The sequence below is a fragment of the Chiloscyllium punctatum genome, chromosome 15 (assembly GCF_047496795.1).
Source record: "Chiloscyllium punctatum isolate Juve2018m chromosome 15, sChiPun1.3, whole genome shotgun sequence".
NCBI lineage: Eukaryota > Metazoa > Chordata > Chondrichthyes > Orectolobiformes > Hemiscylliidae > Chiloscyllium > Chiloscyllium punctatum.
In genome coordinates, this window is record NC_092753.1 from 20,777,892 (window position 1) to 20,797,293 (window position 19,402).

At 47.1% G+C, this 19,402-nt stretch overlaps 5 non-coding genes across 5 annotated transcripts; all 5 read left to right on the top strand.

Moving 5' to 3' along the window:
* The first annotated feature begins 1,745 nt into the window (after nucleotides 1-1,745).
* Nucleotides 1,746-1,817, top strand: trnag-ucc (transfer RNA glycine (anticodon UCC)). Its single transcript has one exon. It is a non-coding gene; the product is annotated as a tRNA-Gly (tRNA).
* Nucleotides 1,818-5,417: 3,600 nt separating this feature from the next.
* Nucleotides 5,418-5,489, top strand: trnag-ucc (transfer RNA glycine (anticodon UCC)). The gene has a single exon. It is a non-coding gene; the product is annotated as a tRNA-Gly (tRNA).
* Nucleotides 5,490-9,093: 3,604 nt separating this feature from the next.
* On the top strand, nucleotides 9,094-9,165 carry trnag-ucc (transfer RNA glycine (anticodon UCC)). The gene has a single exon. It is a non-coding gene; the product is annotated as a tRNA-Gly (tRNA).
* A 3,627-nt stretch (nucleotides 9,166-12,792) lies between these two features.
* On the top strand, nucleotides 12,793-12,865 carry trnag-ucc (transfer RNA glycine (anticodon UCC)). Its single transcript has one exon. It is a non-coding gene; the product is annotated as a tRNA-Gly (tRNA).
* Nucleotides 12,866-16,466: 3,601 nt separating this feature from the next.
* On the top strand, nucleotides 16,467-16,538 carry trnag-ucc (transfer RNA glycine (anticodon UCC)). The gene has a single exon. It is a non-coding gene; the product is annotated as a tRNA-Gly (tRNA).
* Nucleotides 16,539-19,402: the final 2,864 nt, after the last annotated feature.

The following is a 19,402-nucleotide window of genomic DNA, read 5'->3' on the forward strand; positions in this document are numbered from 1 at the left end:
TCACGTCCTTTGTCAATTTCACTTCCTATGTCAATTTCACCGCACTACGTTTTCTTTTTCCGCTCACGAACCGGGATCACCCTACGCTGTGCTTGCTGACCCCACCCCCTACGTTTGCCTTCCCGGATAGCGCTTTGTGTTTCGTTGGAACCGCAGGAGTAGCTGCGGACGTTCTGCTTAAACCTGAGCGGATAACACTGTTCTGCTCGGAGACAGGGAGGTCTGTAGATGCTGGAGCCCGAAACATCGATTTCCCTGCTGTGCGTTTCCAGCAACACACTCTCGACACTGTTCTGCCACGACCCTGTCTCGGTTGCACACAATCCCATTCATCATTAAGGCGCCACGGCATCCCAAGGACTTGGGACCCATGGGAACTAAATGATGACAGCGGCCTCAGCACTCTGCACCCCCTGACCTTGGAAAGCCCATCTTGGTTCAGGTTACCTATCTAGGGCAGGGAGGGTTTTGCGTGCACTGCCTTCCCACATCAGTGGAAGCGACCTTCACTAAACAGCTGCCCATGACTACCCCTTGCTGTGAAGTTAAACATCACACAACACCAGGTTATAGTCCAACAGATTTAATTGGAAGCTCTAGATTTCGGACAACCACCTGATGAAGGAGCAGCGCTCCGAAAGCTAGTGCTTCCAATTAAACCTGTTGGTCTATAACCTGGTGTTGTGTGATTTTTAACTTTCTATACCCCAGTCCAACACTGGCATCTCCAAATCATGCCCTCCTGTGAAAACCCCTTACTGCTGACTGACACCTCCCCCTCTTCTACAAAGTAAAAGAGAAACCTGCAAATCTATCAACGGGATCGAACTTCAAATTAATACATATTCCTCGAGAGGGTTCTGCTTCCCGAACTGTTACTCGGAATTCCCTCCTCTCCACAATTACTGCAGCGTGGCCTCAGTCTAATGGTTCCTCTGTTTTTGCCGTTTTTGTTTTCTAAGAAAACTCTTGAGAAGTTTTAGAAACTGAAAGAACTGCAGAATTACGTGGGGCATGGATAGGATAAATAGACAAAGTCTTTTCCCTGGGGTCGGGGAGTCCAGAACTAGAGGGCATAGGTTTAGTGTGAGAGGCGAAAGATATAAAAGCGACCAAAGGGTCAACGCTTTCATCCAGAGGGTGGTACGTGTGTGGAATGAGCTGCCAGAGGAAGTGGCGGAGGCTGGTACAATTGCAACATTTTCCAGGCATTTGGATGGGTATATGAATAGGAAGGGTTTGGAAGGATATGGGCCGGGTGCTGGCAGGTGGGACTAGATTGGGTTGGGATATCTGGTCGGCATGGGCAGGTTGGACCGAAGGGTCTGTTTCCGAGCTGCACATCTCTATCTCGATGACTATGTCTACGCTGTAAATCAGAAACCAAACCCGAAGTCGGTGGTAAAGCTGTATGAAGAGAAATCAGAGTTCACGTTTCGGTCCGGTGAACCTTTCTGAGAACTTGACAAGTTTTAATTGTGTGATCGTTCCAGGGTTGCCCTGGGATTTTCGTGCTATTTCTGTTATTGATTGATTTCAGATGATGAGAAATCCGAAATGCTGCTTTGTGTGTATTAAAAAGTGAGGCGGGGCATCAGGAGACCGATCCACTCAGTAAAACTCGGTCTTTGATGACTTCTCAATTCTAATATTTCACTGCAAAATTTCCAACAAAACAACAACGAAATTTCTAGTCAAGAACTATTATGGCACATCAGCTGATTTCTAGAGCGCTTCAGCCTGTAGCGATGGTGGTATAGTGGTGAGCATAGCTGCCTTCCAAGCAGTCGACCCGGGTTCGATTCCCGGCCATCGCAAGCAGTGCATTTTAACACCACTCCACAACCAAAAGAGCCGATCGATTCAGTGGGAATGAAACACCTCCGTCTGCACATCACATTGAGTCTGCCAGACCTCTGGAGTGCAGACACAACTTTGAAGTTGAGGATGTCCCCAGGAGGATTAAGGAGTCAAGTCGAACACGGTTCAAAGAAACACGAGTCATGGCAGAATTCCCTGGTTTTCCATCTTATTTCGAAAGAAATGTTTCCGGATTTCACTCATTTCAACATTACTCTCATTTTGTTTTTTGTGAACTACAGCCTAATATCAAGTGAAATGTGGGTGGACAGTTCACAAATATCCAAACAACGTTATTTCTCATATCAAATCGGTGATGTTATTGTTTTAGGTGCAGGTCAGAAATAGGAGGAGTGGACACCAGCTGCTTTTATATTTCCAGTATGAGAAAATGATTCGATAAAACTCTGAGAGATGATAGAAGTGACCACAGAGTGAGTGAAAGTTTAATCCAGGATAAAGTTAAAAATCACACAACACCAGATTACAGTCCAACAGCTTTACTTGGAAGCACTAGTTTTAGGAGTGCTCCGAAAGCTACTTGGACGATAACCTGGTATTGTGTGATTTTGAACTTTGTCCTCCCCAGTCCACCACAGGCTCCTCCACGTCATCATCCGAGATCGTCATCATGGATTTGTTAAGGGAAGGTAGTGTCTGATGAAGGTGACTGATTTTCTTTGAAGGATAAAGAATTGATGGAGTGTATCCGATGTAGATCAACCTGATGATAAGAAGGACCATAAGACGCAGTATTTATAGCAAAAGGATTACAGTTTAATGCAGCTGAAATGATATATTAAACACATTTAGGTTAAGCCTTTCATCTTTTATAATGGGTTTACTAGTTTCCGTTCTTTAATATAAGAACCTCAGAACCTTTTCAAAGTTACGTTGTCGAGATAACTTCAGGTTGTCTAACAAGAGATGCCATCTCAGCTCAGACAATGCATTAAAGGTGTGAGGTTAAAGTCTGTCTGTGTCCCAATCTTGAGTCAGACTGGTTCTAGCCTCCCAGTCGGAGAGCACTTCAGCGCTCTGTGCCTTTCGGTCTCGGACCCCTGGGTGACAATCCTCCAAGGCAGACTATGGGACAGCCAACAATGCAAAGTGGCCAAGCAGAGGCTGATAGTCAAGTTCGGTACCCATGGGGGTGACTTTAACTGGGCACTTTGGTTCATGTCACACGACACGTGACAACACTGCACTGTATACTATTTCACGGACACTACACAAGTACACGCACACACACAAAAGCACACTCCTACCGACCCACACACACATGCATACCCTCTCTCAAACACAAGCTCTCTCTCATAAACTCACTCAAACACTTCCACATTCACAGCCACTCACGCACATTCTCACAAATTGATACCCCAGTACACTCACACACATGCACCTACACACACTCTCACACACCCGCATATCCCTACATGCATACACACACACACAGACACACACACACACAGCCACACACACCCACACATGCACCCACACACACACACATGCAGCCACACACACACGCATGCACCCACACACGCAGACACACACACACACACACACACACACAGTCCCCCCCCGCCCCCCCCACACACACTGATTCCGGGTTCTCACGACTCTCAGCTGGAGACTATCATTGCCTGCAGACCCGACCTTCATCCCCCCACGACACCATGAAGGGTAACACTTGCTCATGCCCTTACACAGCCGTCTGTGCCCTCCCTTGACCCCGTCCTTTCCATCTTGCCCACCGCCCCTCCATGACGCTCTACCTCCTTCCTGCGCAGGTTTGCTCTGACAATGTCAATTTCACGTCCTTTGTCAATTTCACTTCCTATGTCAATTTCACCGCACTACGTTTTCTTTTTCCGCTCACGAACCGGGATCACTCTACGCTGTGCTTGCTGACCCCACCCCCTACGTTTGCCTTCCCGGATAGCGCTTTGTGTTTCGTTGGAACCGCAGGAGTAGCTGCGGACGTTCTGCTTAAACCTGAGCGGATAACACTGTTCTGCTCGGAGACAGGGAGGTCTGTAGATGCTGGAGCCCGAAATATCGATTTCCCTGCTGTGCGTTTCCAGCAACACACTCTCGACACTGTTCTGCCACGACCCTGTCTCGGTTGCACACAATCCCATTCATCATTAAGGCCCCACGGCATCCCAAGGACTTGGGACCCATGGGAACTAAATGATGACAGCGGCCTCAGCACTCTGCACCCCCTGACCTTGGAAAGCCCATCTTGGTTCAGGTTACCTATCTAGGGCAGGGAGGGTTTTGCGTGCACTGCCTTCCCACATCAGTGGAAGCGACCTTCACTAAACAGCTGCCCATGACTACCCCTTGCTGTGAAGTTAAACATCACACGACACCAGGTTATAGTCCAACAGATTTAATTGGAAGCTCTAGATTTCGGACAACCACCTGATGAAGGAGCAGCGCTCCGAAAGCTAGTGCTTCCAATTAAAACTGTTGGTCTATAACCTGGTGTTGTGTGATTTTTAACTTTCTATACCCCAGTCCAACACTGGCATCTCCAAATCATGCCCTCCTGTGAAAACCCCTTACTGCTGACTGACACCTCCCCCTCTTCTACAAAGTAAAAGAGAAACCTGCAAATCTATCAACGGGATCGAACTTCAAATTAATACATATTCCTCGAGAGGGTTCTGCTTCCCGAACTGTTACCCGGAATTCCCTCCTCTCCACAATTACTGCAGCGTGGCCTCAGTCTAATGGTTCCTCTGTTTTTGCCGTTTTTGTTTTCTAAGAAAACTCTTGAGAAGTTTTAGAAACTGAAAGAACTGCAGAATTACGTGGGGCATGGATAGGATAAATAGACAAAGTCTTTTCCCTGGGGTCGGGGAGTCCAGAACTAGAGGGCATAGGTTTAGTGTGAGAGGCGAAAGATATAAAAGCGACCAAAGGGTCAACGCTTTCATCCAGAGGGTGGTACGTGTGTGGAATGAGCTGCCAGAGGAAGTGGCGGAGGCTGGTACAATTGCAACATTTTCCAGGCATTTGGATGGGTATATGAATAGGAAGGGTTTGGAAGGATATGGGCCGGGTGCTGGCAGGTGGGACTAGATTGGGTTGGGATATCTGGTCGGCATGGGCAGGTTGGACCGAAGGGTCTGTTTCCGAGCTGCACATCTCTATCTCGATGACTATGTCTACGCTGTAAATCAGAAACCAAACCCGAAGTCGGTGGTAAAGCTGTATGAAGAGAAATCAGAGTTCACGTTTCGGTCCGGTGAACCTTTCTGAGAACTTGACAAGTTTTAATTGTGTGATCGTTCCAGGGTTGCCCTGGGATTTTCGTGCTATTTCTGTTATTGATTGATTTCAGATGATGAGAAATCCGAAATGCTGCTTTGTGTGTATTAAAAAGTGAGGCGGGGCATCAGGAGACCGATCCACTAAGTAAAACTCGGTCTTTGATGACTTCTCAATTCTAATATTTCACTGCAAAATTTCCAACAAAACAACAACGAAATTTCGAGTCAAGAACTATTATGGCACATCAGCTGATTTCTAGAGCGCTTCAGCCTGTAGCGATGGTGGTATAGTGGTGAGCATAGCTGCCTTCCAAGCAGTTGACCCGGGTTCGATTCCCGGCCATCGCAAGCAGTGCATTTTAACACCACTCCACAACCAAAAGAGCCGATCGATTCAGTGGGAATGAAACACCTCCGTCTGCACATCACATTGAGTCTGCCAGACCTCTGGAGTGCAGACACAACTTTGAAGTTGAGGATGTGCCCAGGAGGATTAAGGAGTCAAGTCGAACACGGTTCAAAGAAACACGAGTCATGGCAGAATTCCTTGGTTTTCCATCTTATTTCGAAAGAAATGTTTCCGGATTTCACTCATTTCAACATTACTCTCATTTTGTTTTTTGTGAACTACAGCCTAATATCAAGTGAAATGTGGGTGGACAGTTCACAAATATCCAAACAACGTTATTTCTCATATCGAATCGGTAATGTTATTGTTTTAGGTGCAGGTCAGAAATAGGAGGAGTGGACACCAGCTGCTTTTATATTTCCAGTATGAGAAAATGATTCGATAAAACTCTGAGAGATGATAGAAGTGACCACACAGTGAGTGAAAGTTTAATCCAGGATAAAGTTAAAAATCACACAACACCAGATTTCAGTCCAACAGCTTTACTTGGAAGCACTAGTTTTAGGAGTGCTCCGAAAGCTACTTGGACGATAACCTGGTATTGTGTGATTTTGAACTTTGTCCTCCCCAGTCCACCACAGGCTCCTCCACGTCATCATCCGATATAGTCATCATGGATTTGTTAAGGGAAGGTAGTGTCTGATGAAGGTGACTGATTTTCTTTGAAGGATAAAGAATGGATGGAGTGTATCCGATGTAGATCAACCTGATGATAAGAAGGACCATAAGACGCAGTATTTATAGCAAAAGGATTACAGTTTAATGCAGCTGAAATGATATATTAAACACATTTAGGTTAAGCCTTTCATCTTTTATAATGGGTTTACTAGTTTCCGTTCTTTAATATAAGAACCTCAGAACCTTTTCAAAGTTACGTTGTCGAGATAACTTCAGGTTGTCTAACAAGAGATGCCATCTCAGCTCAGACAATGCATTAAAGGTGTGAGGTTAAAGTCTGTCTGTGTCCCAATCTTGAGTCAGACTGGTTCTAGCCTCCCAGTCGGAGAGCACTTCAGCGCTCTGTGCCTTTCGGTCTCGGACCCCTGGGTGACAATCCTCCAAGGCAGACTATGGGACAGCCAACAATGCAAAGTGGCCAAGCAGAGGCTGATAGTCAAGTTCGGTACCCATGGGGATGACTTTAACTGGGCACTTTGGTTCATGTCACACGACACGTGACAACACTGCACTGTATACTATTTCACGGACACTACACAAGTACACGCACACACACAAAAGCACACTCCTACCGACCCACACACACATGCATACCCTCTCTCAAACACAAGCTCTCTCTCATAAACTCACTCAAACACTTCCACATTCACAGCCACTCACGCACATTCTCACAAATTGATACCCCAGTACACTCACACACATGCACCTACACACACTCTCACACACCCGCATATCCCTACATGCATACACACACACACAGACACACACACACAGCCACACACACCCACACATGCACCCACACACACACACATGCAGCCACACACACACGCATGCACCCACACACGCAGACACACACACACACACACACACACACACACACACAGTCCCCCCCGCCCCCCCCACACACACTGATTCCGGGTTCTCACGACTCTCAGCTGGAGACTATCATTGCCTGCAGACCCGACCTTCATCCCCCCACAACATCATGAAGGGTAACACTTGCTCATGCCCTTACACAGCCGTCTGTGCCCTCCCTTGACCCCGTCCTTTCCATCTTGCCCACCGCCCCTCCATGACGCTCTACCTCCTTCCTGCGCAGGTTTGCTCTGACAATGTCAATTTCACGTCCTTTGTCAATTTCACTTCCTATGTCAATTTCACCGCACTACGTTTTCTTTTTCCCCTCACGAACCGGGATCACCCTACGCTGTGCTTGCTGACCCCACCCCCTACGTTTGCCTTCCCGGATAGCGCTTTGTGTTTCGTTGGAACCGCAGGAGTAGCTGCGGACGTTCTGCTTAAACCTGAGCGGATAACACTGTTCTGCTCGGAGACAGGGAGGTCTGTAGATGCTGGAGCCCGAAACATCGATTTCCCTGCTGTGCGTTTCCAGCAACACACTCTCGACACTGTTCTGCCACGACCCTGTCTCGGTTGCACACAATCCCATTCATCATGAAGGCGCCACGGCATCCCAAGGACTTGGGACCCATGGGAACTAAATGATGACAGCGGCCTCAGCACTCTGCACTCCCTGACCTTGGAAAGCCCATCTTGGTTCAGGTTACCTATCTAGGGCAGGGAGGGTTTTGCGTTCACTGCCTTCCCACATCAGTGGAAGCGACCTTCACGAAACAGCTGCCCATGACTACCCCTTGCTGTGAAGTTAAACATCACACGACACCAGGTTATAGTCCAACAGATTTAATTGGAAGCTCTAGATTTCGGACAACCACCTGATGAAGGAGCAGCGCTCCGAAAGCTAGTGCTTCCAATTAAAACTGTTGGTCTATAACCTGGTGTTGTGTGATTTTTAACTTTCTATACCCCAGTCCAACACTGGCATCTCCAAATCATGCCCTCCTGTGAAAACCCCTTACTGCTGACTGACACCTCCCCCTCTTCTACAAAGTAAAAGAGAAACCTGCAAATCTATCAACGGGATCGAACTTCAAATTAATACATATTCCTCGAGAGGGTTCTGCTTCCCGAACTGTTACCCGGAATTCCCTCCTCTCCACAATTACTGCAGCGTGGCCTCAGTCTAATGGTTCCTCTGTTTTTGCCGTTTTTGTTTTCTAAGAAAACTCTTGAGAAGTTTTAGAAACTGAAAGAACTGCAGAATTATGTGGGGCATGGATAGGATAAATAGACAAAGTCTTTTCCCTGGGGTCGGGGAGTCCAGAACTAGAGGGCATAGGTTTAGTGTGAGAGGCGAAAGATATAAAAGCGACCAAAGGGTCAACGCTTTCATCCAGAGGGTTGTACGTGTGTGGAATAAGCTGCCAGAGGAAGTGGCGGAGGCTGGTACAATTGCAACATTTTCCAGGCATTTGGATGGGTATATGAATAGGAAGGGTTTGGAAGGATATGGGCCGGGTGCTGGCAGGTGGGACGAGATTGGGTTGGGATATCTGGTCGGCATGGGCAGGTTGGACCGAAAGGTCTGTTTCCGAGCTGCACATCTCTATCTCGATGACTATGTCTACGCTGTAAATCAGAAACCAAACCCGAAGTCGGTGGTAAAGCTGTATGAAGAGAAATCAGAGTTCACGTTTCGGTCCGGTGAACCTTTCTGAGAACTTGACAAGTTTTAATTGTGTGATCGTTCCAGGGTTGCCCTGGGATTTTCGTGCTATTTCTGTTATTGATTGATTTCAGATGATGAGAAATCCGAAATGCTGCTTTGTGTGTATTAAAAAGTGAGGCGGGGCATCAGGAGACCGATCCACTCAGTAAAACTCGGTCTTTGATGACTTCTCAATTCTAATATTTCACTGCAAAATTTCCAACAAAACAACAACGAAATTTCGAGTCAAGAACTATTATGGCACATCAGCTGATTTCTAGAGCGCTTCAGCTGTAGCGATGGTGGTATAGTGGTGAGCATAGCTGCCTTCCAAGCAGTTGACCCGGGTTCGATTCCCGGCCATCGCAAGCAGTGCATTTTAACACCACTCCACAACCAAAAGAGCCGATCGATTCAGTGGGAATGAAACACCTCCGTCTGCACATCACATTGAGTCTGCCAGACCTCTGGAGTGCAGACACAACTTTGAAGTTGAGGATGTCCCCAGGAGGATTAAGGAGTCAAGTCGAACACGGGTCAAAGAAACACGAGTCATGGCAGAATTCCTTGGTTTTCCATCTTATTTCGAAAGAAATGTTTCCGGATTTCACTCATTTCAACATTACTCTCATTTTGTTTTTTGTGAACTACAGCCAAATATCAAGTGAAATGTGGGTGGACAGTTCACAAATATCCAAACAACGTTATTTCTCATATCGAATCGGTAATGTTATTGTTTTAGGTGCAGGTCAGAAATAGGAGGAGTGGACACCAGCTGCTTTTATATAACCAGTATGAGAAAATGATTCGATAAAACTCTGAGAGATGATAGAAGTGACCACAGAGTGAGTGAAAGTTTAATCCAGGATAAAGTTAAAAATCACACAACACCAGATTACAGTCCAACAGCTTTACTTGGAAGCACTAGTTTTAGGAGTGCTCCGAAAGCTACTTGGACGATAACCTGGTATTGTGTGATTTTGAACTTTGTCCTCCCCAGTCCACCACAGGCTCCTCCACGTCATCATCCGATATCGTCATCATGGATTTGTTAAGGGAAGGTAGTGTCTGATGAAGGTGACTGATTTTCTTTGAAGGATAAAGAATGGATGGAGTGTATCCGATGTAGATCAACCTGATGATAAGAAGGACCATAAGACGCAGTATTTATAGCAAAAGGATTACAGTTTAATGCAGCTGAAATGATATATTAAACACATTTAGGTTAAGCCTTTCATCTTTTATAATGGGTTTACTAGTTTCCGTTCTTTAATATAAGAACCTCAGAACCTTTTCAAAGTTACGTTGTCGAGATAACTTCAGGTTGTCTAACAAGAGATGCCATCTCAGCTCAGACAATGCATTAAAGGTGTGAGGTTAAAGTCTGTCTGTGTCCCAATCTTGAGTCAGACTGGTTCTAGCCTCCCAGTCGGAGAGCACTTCAGCGCTCTGTGCCTTTCGGTCTCGGACCCCTGGGTGACAATCCTCCAAGGCAGACTATGGGACAGCCAACAATGCAAAGTGGCCAAGCAGAGGCTGATAGTCAAGTTCGGTACCCATGGGGGTGACTTTAACTGGGCACTTTGGTTCATGTCACACGACACGTGACAACACTGCACTGTATACTATTTCACGGACACTACACAAGTACACGCACACACACAAAAGCACACTCCTACCGACCCACACACACATGCATACCCTCTCTCAAACACAAGCTCTCTCTCATAAACTCACTCAAACACTTCCACATTCACAGCCACTCACGCACATTCTCACAAATTGATACCCCAGTACACTCACACACATGCACCTACACACACTCTCACACACCCGCATATCCCTACATGCATATACACACACACAGACACACACACACACAGCCACACACACCCACACACGCACCCACACACACACACATGCAGCCACACACACACGCATGCACCCACACACGCAGACACACACACACACACACACACACACACACACATATACACACACACACACACACAGTCCCCCCCGCCCCCCCCACACACACTGATTCCGGGTTCTCACGACTCTCAGCTGGAGACTATCATTGCCTGCAGACCCGACCTTCATCCCCCCACGACACCATGAAGGGTAACACTTGCTCATGCCCTTACACAGCCGTCTGTGCCCTCCCTTGACCCCGTCCTTTCCATCTTGCCCACCGCCCCTCCATGACGCTCTACCTCCTTCCTGCGCAGGTTTGCTCTGACAATGTCAATTTCACGTCCTTTGTCAATTTCACTTCCTATGTCAATTTCACCGCACTACGTTTTCTTTTTCCCCTCACGAACCGGGATCACCCTACGCTGTGCTTGCTGACCCCACCCCCTACGTTTGCCTTCCCGGATAGCGCTTTGTGTTTCGTTGGAACCGCAGGAGTAGCTGCGGACGTTCTGCTTAAACCTGAGCGGATAACACTGTTCTGCTCGGAGACAGGGAGGTCTGTAGCTGCTGGAGCCCGAAACATCGATTTCCCTGCTGTGCGTTTCCAGCAACACACTCTCGACACTGTTCTGCCACGACCCTGTCTCGGTTGCACACAATCCCATTCATCATTAAGGCGCCACGGCATCCCAAGGACTTGGGACCCATGGGAACTAAATGATGACAGCGGCCTCAGCACTCTGCACCCCCTGACCTTGGAAAGCCCATCTTGGTTCAGGTTACCTATCTAGGGCAGGGAGGGTTTTGCGTGCACTGCCTTCCCACATCAGTGGAAGCGACCTTCACGAAACAGCTGCCCATGACTACCCCTTGCTGTGAAGTTAAACATCACACAACACCAGGTTATAGTCCAACAGATTTAATTGGAAGCTCTAGATTTCGGACAACCACCTGATGAAGGAGCAGCGCTCCGAAAGCTAGTGCTTCCAATTAAACCTGTTGGTCTATAACCTGGTGTTGTGTGATTTTTAACTTTCTATACCCCAGTCCAACACTGGCATCTCCAAATCATGCCCTCCTGTGAAAACCCCTTACTGCTGACTGACACCTCCCCCTCTTCTACAAAGTAAAAGAGAAACCTGCAAATCTATCAACGGGATCGAACTTCAAATTAATACATATTCCTCGAGAGGGTTCTGCTTCCCGAACTGTTACCCGGAATTCCCTCCTCTCCACAATTACTGCAGCGTGGCCTCAGTCTAATGGTTCCTCTGTTTTTGCCGTTTTTGTTTTCTAAGAAAACTCTTGAGAAGTTTTAGAAACTGAAAGAACTGCAGAATTACGTGGGGCATGGATAGGATAAATAGACAAAGTCTTTTCCCTGGGGTCGGGGAGTCCAGAACTAGAGGGCATAGGTTTAGTGTGAGAGGCGAAAGATATAAAAGCGACCAAAGGGTCAACGCTTTCATCCAGAGGGTGGTACGTGTGTGGAATGAGCTGCCAGAGGAAGTGGCGGAGGCTGGTACAATTGCAACATTTTCCAGGCATTTGGATGGGTATATGAATAGGAAGGGTTTGGAAGGATATGGGCCGGGTGCTGGCAGGTGGGACTAGATTGGGTTGGGATATCTGGTCGGCATGGGCAGGTTGGACCGAAGGGTCTGTTTCCGAGCTGCACATCTCTATCTCGATGACTATGTCTACGCTGTAAATCAGAAACCAAACCCGAAGTCGGTGGTAAAGCTGTATGAAGAGAAATCAGAGTTCACGTTTCGGTCCGGTGAACCTTTCTGAGAACTTGACAAGTTTTAATTGTGTGATCGTTCCAGGGTTGCCCTGGGATTTTCGTGCTATTTCTGTTATTGATTGATTTCAGATGATGAGAAATCCGAAATGCTGCTTTGTGTGTATTAAAAAGTGAGGCGGGGCATCAGGAGACCGATCCACTCAGTAAAACTCGGTCTTTGATGACTTCTCAATTCTAATATTTCACTGCAAAATTTCCAACAAAACAACAACGAAATTTCGAGTCAAGAACTATTATGGCACATCAGCTGATTTCTAGAGCGCTTCAGCCTGTAGCGATGGTGGTATAGTGGTGAGCATAGCTGCCTTCCAAGCAGTTGACCCGGGTTCGTGTTCCCGGTCATCGCAAGCAGTGCATTTTAACACCACTCCACAACCAGAAGAGCCGCTCGATTCAGTGGGAATGAAAGACCTCCGTCTGCACATCACTTGAGTCTGCCAGACCTCTGGAGTGCTGACACAACTTTGAAGTTGAGGATGTCCCCAGGAGGATTAAGGAGTCAAGTCGAACACGGTTCAAAGAAACACGAGTCATGGCAGAATTCCTTGGTTTTCCATCTTATTTCGAAAGAAATGTTTCCGGATTTCACTCATTTCAACATTACTCTCATTTTGTTTTTTGTGAACGACAGCCTAATATCAAGTGAAATGTGGGTGGACAGTTCACAAATATCCAAACAACGTTATTTCTCATATCGAATCGGTAATGTTATTGTTTTAGGTGCAGGTCAGAAATAGGAGGAGTGGACACCAGCTGCTTTTATATTTCCAGTATGAGAAAATGATTCGATAAAACTCTGAGAGATGATAGAAGTGACCACACAGTGAGTGAAAGTTTAATCCAGGATAAAGTTAAAAATCACACAACACCAGATTACAGTCCAACAGCTTTACTTGGAAGCACTAGTTTTAGGAGTGCTCCGAAAGCTACTTGGACGATAACCTGGTATTGTGTGATTTTGAACTTTGTCCTCCCCAGTCCACCACAGGCTCCTCCACGTCATCATCCGATATAGTCATCATGGATTTGTTAAGGGAAGGTAGTGTCTGATGAAGGTGACTGATTTTCTTTGAAGGATAAAGAATGGATGGAGTGTATCCGATGTAGATCCACCTGATGATAAGAAGGACCATAAGACGCAGTATTTATAGCAAAAGGATTACAGTTTAATGCAGCTGAAATGATATATAAACACATTTAGGTTAAGCCTTTCATCTTTTATAATGGGTTTACTAGTTTCTGTTCTTTAATATAAGAACCTCAGAACCTTTTCAAAGTTACGTTGTCGAGATAACTTCAGGTTGTCTAACAAGAGATGCCATCTCAGCTCAGACAATGCATGAAAGGTGTGAGGTTAAAGTCTGTCTGTGTCCCAATCTTGAGTCAGACTGGTTCTAGCCTCCCAGTCGGAGAGCACTTCAGCGCTCTGTGCCTTTCGGTCTCGGACCCCTGGGTGACAATCCTCCAAGGCAGACTATGGGACAGCCAACAATGCAAAGTGGCCAAGCAGAGGCTGATAGTCAAGTTCGGTACCCATGGGGATGACTTTAACTGGGCACTTTGGTTCATGTCACACGACACGTGACAACACTGCACTGTATACTATTTCACGGACACTACACAAGTACACGCACACACACAAAAGCACACTCCTACCGACCCACACACACATGCATACCCTCTCTCAAACACAAGCTCTCTCTCATAAACTCACTCAAACACTTCCACATTCACAGCCACTCACGCACATTCTCACAAATTGATACCCCAGTACACTCACACACATGCACCTACACACACTCTCACACACCCGCATATCCCTACATCCATACACACACACACAGACACACACACACACAGCCACACACACCCACACATGCAGCCACACACACACGCATGCACCCACACACGCAGACACACACACACACACACACACACATATACACACACACACACACACAGTCCCCCCCGCCCCCCCCCCCCACACACACTGATTCCGGGTTCTCACGACTCTCAGCTGGAGACTATCATTGCCTGCAGACCCGACCTTCATCCCCCCACGACACCATGAAGGGTAACACTTGCTCATGCCCTTACACAGCCGTCTGTGCCCTCCCTTGACCCCGTCCTTTCCATCTTGCCCACCGCCCCTCCATGACGCTCTACCTCCTTCCTGCGCAGGTTTGCTCTGACAATGTCAATTTCACGTCCTTTGTCAATTTCACTTCCTATGTCAATTTCACCGCACTACGTTTTCTTTTTCCCCTCACGAACCGGGATCACCCTACGCTGTGCTTGCTGACCCCACCCCCTACGTTTGCCTTCCCGGATAGCGCTTTGTGTTTCGTTGGAACCGCAGGAGTAGCTGCGGACGTTCTGCTTAAACCTGAGCGGATAACACTGTTCTGCTCGGAGACAGGGAGGTCTGTAGATGCTGGAGCCCGAAACATCGATTTCCCTGCTGTGCGTTTCCAGCAACACACTCTCGACACTGTTCTGCCACGACCCTGTCTCGGTTGCACACAATCCCATTCATCATTAAGGCGCCACGGCATCCCAAGGACTTGGGACCCATGGGAACTAAATGATGACAGCGGCCTCAGCACTCTGCACCCCCTGACCTTGGAAAGCCCATCTTGGTTCAGGTTACCTATCTAGGGCAGGGAGGGTTTTGCGTGCACTGCCTTCCCACATCAGTGGAAGCGACCTTCACTAAACAGCTGCCCATGACTACCCCTTGCTGTGAAGTTAAACATCACACAACACCAGGTTATAGTCCAACAGATTTAATTGGAAGCTCTAGATTTCGGACAACCACCTGATGAAGGAGCAGCGCTCGGAAAGCTAGTGCTTCCAATTAAACCTGTTGGTCTATAACCTGGTGTTGTGTGATTTTTAACTTTCTATACCCCAGTCCAACACTGGCATCTCCAAATCATGCCCTCCTGTGAAAACCCCTTACTGCTGACTGACACCTCCCCCTCTTCTACAAAGTAAAAGAGAAACCTGCAAATCTATCAACGGGATCGAACTTCAAATTAATACATATTCCTCGAGAGGGTTCTGCTTCCCGAACTGTTACCCGGAATTCCCTCCTCTCCACAATTACTGCAGCGTGGCCTCAGTCTAATGGTTCCTCTGTTTTTGCCGTTTTTGTTTTCTCAGAAAACTCTTGAGAAGTTTTAGAAACTGAAAGAACTGCAGAATTACGTGGGGCATGGATAGGATAAATAGACAAAGTCTTTTCCCTGGGGTCGGGGAGTCCAGAACTAGAGGGCATAGGTTTAGTGTGAGAGGCGAAAGATATAAAAGCGACCAAAGGGTCAACGCTTTCATCCAGAGGGTGGTACGTGTGTGGAATGAGCTGCCAGAGGAAGTGGCGGAGGCTGGTACAATTGCAACATTTTCCAGGCATTTGGATGGGTATATGAATAGGAAGGGTTTGGAAGGATATGGGCCGGGTGCTGGCAGGTGGGACTAGATTGGGTTGGGATATCTGGTCGGCATGGGCAGGTTGGACCGAAGGGTCTGTTTCCGAGCTGCACATCTCTATCTCGATGACTATGTCTACGCTGTAAATCAGAAACCAAACCCGAAGTCGGTGGTAAAGCTGTATGAAGAGAAATCAGAGTTCACGTTTCGGTACGGTGAACCTTTCTGAGAACTTGACAAGTTTTAATTGTGTGATCGTTCCAGGGTTGCCCTGGGATTTTCGTGCTATTTCTGTTATTGATTGATTTCAGATGATGAGAAATCCGAAATGCTGCTTTGTGTGTATTAAAAAGTGAGGCGGGGCATCAGGAGACCGATCCACTCAGTAAAACTCGGTCTTTGATGACTTCTCAATTCTAATATTTCACTGCAAAATTTCCAACAAAACAACAACGAAATTTCGAGTCAAGAACTATTATGGCACATCAGCTGATTTCTAGAGCGCTTCAGCCTGTAGCGATGGTGGTATAGTGGTGAGCATAGCTGCCTTCCAAGCAGTTGACCCGGGTTCGATTCCCGGCCATCGCAAGCAGTGCATTTTAACACCACTCCACAACCAAAAGAGCCGATCGATTCAGTGGGAATGAAACACCTCCGTCTGCACATCACATTGAGTCTGCCAGACCTCTGGAGTGCAGACACAACTTTGAAGTTGAGGATGTCCCCAGGAGGATTAAGGAGTCAAGTCGAACACGGTTCAAAGAAACACGAGTCATGGCAGAATTCTTTGGTTTTCCATCTTATTTCGAAAGAAATGTTTCCGGATTTCACTCATTTCAACATTACTCTCATTTTGTTTTTTGTGAACTACAGCCTAATATCAAGTGAAATGTGGGTGGACAGTTCACAAATATCCAAACAACGTTATTTCTCATATCGAATCGGTAATGTTATTGTTTTAGGTGCAGGTCAGAAATAGGAGGAGTGGACACCAGCTGCTTTTATATTTCCAGTATGAGAAAATGATTCGATAAAACTCTGAGAGATGATAGAAGTGACCACACAGTGAGTGAAAGTTTAATCCAGGATAAAGTTAAAAATCACACAACACCAGATTACAGTCCAACAGCTTTACTTGGAAGCACTAGTTTTAGGAGTGCTCCGAAAGCTACTTGGACGATAACCTGGTATTGTGTGATTTTGAACTTTGTCCTCCCAGTCCACCACAGGCTCCTCCACGTCATCATCCGATATAGTCATCATGGATTTGTTAAGGGAAGGTAGTGTCTGATGAAGGTGACTGATTTTCTTTGAAGGATAAAGAATGGATGGAGTGTATCCGATGTAGATCAACCTGATGATAAGAAGGACCATAAGACGCAGTATTTATAGCAAAAGGATTACAGTTTAATGCAGCTGAAATGATATATTAAACACATTTAGGTTAAGCCTTTCATCTTTTATAATGGGTTTACTAGTTTCCGTTCTTTAATATAAGAACCTCAGAACCTTTTCAAAGTTACGTTGTCGAGATAACTTCAGGTTGTCTAACAAGAGATGCCATCTCAGCTCAGACAATGCATTAAAGGTGTGAGGTTAAAGTCTGTCTGTGTCCCAATCTTGAGTCAGACTGGTTCTAGCCTCCCAGTCGGAGAGCACTTCAGCGCTCTGTGCCTTTCGGTCTCGGACCCCTGGGTGACAATCCTCCAAGGCAGACTATGGGACAGCCAACAATGCAAAGTGGCCAAGCAGAGGCTGATAGTCAAGTTCGGTACCCATGGGGATGACTTTAACTGGGCACTTTGGTTCATGTCACACGACACGTGAAAACACTGCACTGTATACTATTTCACGGACACTACACAAGTACACGCACACACACAAAAGCACACTCCTACCGACCCACACACACATGCATACCCTCTCTCAAACACAAGCTCTCTCTCATAAACTCACTCAAACACTTCCACATTCACAGCCACTCACGCACATTCTCACAAATTGATACCCCAGTACACTCACACACATGCACCTACACACACTCTCACACACCCGCATATCCCTACATGCATACACACACACACAGACACACACACACACAGCCACACACACCCACACATGCACCCACACACACACACATGCAGCCACACACACACACGCATGCACCCACACACGCAGACACACACACACACACACACACATATACACACACACACACACACACACAGTCCCCCCCGCCCCCCCCACACACACTGATTCCGGGTTCTCACGACTCTCAGCTGGAGACTATCATTGCCTGCAGACCCGACCTTCATCCCCCCACGACACCATGAAGGGTAACACTTGCTCATGCCCTTACACAGCCGTCTGTGCCCTCCCTTGACCCCGTCCTTTCCATCTTGCCCACCGCCCCTCCATGACGCTCTACCTCCTTCCTGCGCAGGTTTGCTCTGACAATGTCAATTTCACGTCCTTTGTCAATTTCACTTCCTATGTCAATTTCACCGCACTACGTTTTCTTTTTCCCCTCACGAACCGGGATCACCCTACGCTGTGCTTGCTGACCCCACCCCCTACGTTTGCCTTCCCGGATAGCGCTTTGTGTTTCGTTGGAACCGCAGGAGTAGCTGCGGACGTTCTGCTTAAACCTGAGCGGATAACACTGTTCTGCTCGGAGACAGGGAGGTCTGTAGATGCTGGAGCCCGAAACATCGATTTCCCTGCTGTGCGTTTCCAGCAACACACTCTCGACACTGTTCTGCCACGACCCTGTCTCGGTTGCACACAATCCCATTCATCATTAAGGCGCCACGGCATCCCAAGGACTTGGGACCCATGGGAACTAAATGATGACAGCGGCCTCAGCACTCTGCACCCCCTGACCTTGGAAAGCCCATCTTGGTTCAGGTTACCTATCTAGGGCAGGGAGGGTTTTGCGTGCACTGCCTTCCCACATCAGTGGAAGCGACCTTCACTAAACAGCTGCCCATGACTACCCCTTGCTGTGAAGTTAAACATCACACAACACCAGGTTATAGTCCAACAGATTTAATTGGAAGCTCTAGATTTCGGACAACCACCTGATGAAGGAGCAGCGCTCCGAAAGCTAGTGCTTCCAATTAAACCTGTTGGTCTATAACCTGGTGTTGTGTGATTTTTAACTTTCTATACCCCAGTCCAACACTGGCATCTCCAAATCATGCCCTCCTGTGAAAACCCCTTACTGCTGACTGACACCTCCCCCTCTTCTACAAAGTAAAAGAGAAACCTGCAAATCTATCAACGGGATCGAACTTCAAATTAATACATATTCCTCGAGAGGGTTCTGCTTCCCGAACTGTTACCCGGAATTCCCTCCTCTCCACAATTACTGCAGCGTGGCCTCAGTCTAATGGTTCCTCTGTTTTTGCCGTTTTTGTTTTCTCAGAAAACTCTTGAGAAGTTTTAGAAAC